We start from the raw sequence: 288 nt of genomic DNA on the forward strand, positions 1-288 counted from the left end.
CACAGTATTATGTCCCCATAGTGGCCCCTGCACACAGTATTATCCCCCATAGTGACCCCTGCACACAGTATTATGTCCCATAGTGACCCCTGCACACAGTATTATGTCCCATAGTGACCCCTGCACACAGTATTATGTCCCATAGTGGCCCCTGCACACAGTATTATGCCCCATAGTGACCCCTGCACACAGTATTATCCCCCATAGTGACCCCTGCACACAGTATTATGTCCCATAGTGGCCCCTGCACACAGTATTATCCCCCATAGTGGCCCCTTGCACACAGTA

The sequence above is a fragment of the Leptodactylus fuscus genome, unplaced genomic scaffold, assembly GCF_031893055.1.
Source record: "Leptodactylus fuscus isolate aLepFus1 unplaced genomic scaffold, aLepFus1.hap2 HAP2_SCAFFOLD_208, whole genome shotgun sequence".
NCBI lineage: Eukaryota > Metazoa > Chordata > Amphibia > Anura > Leptodactylidae > Leptodactylus > Leptodactylus fuscus.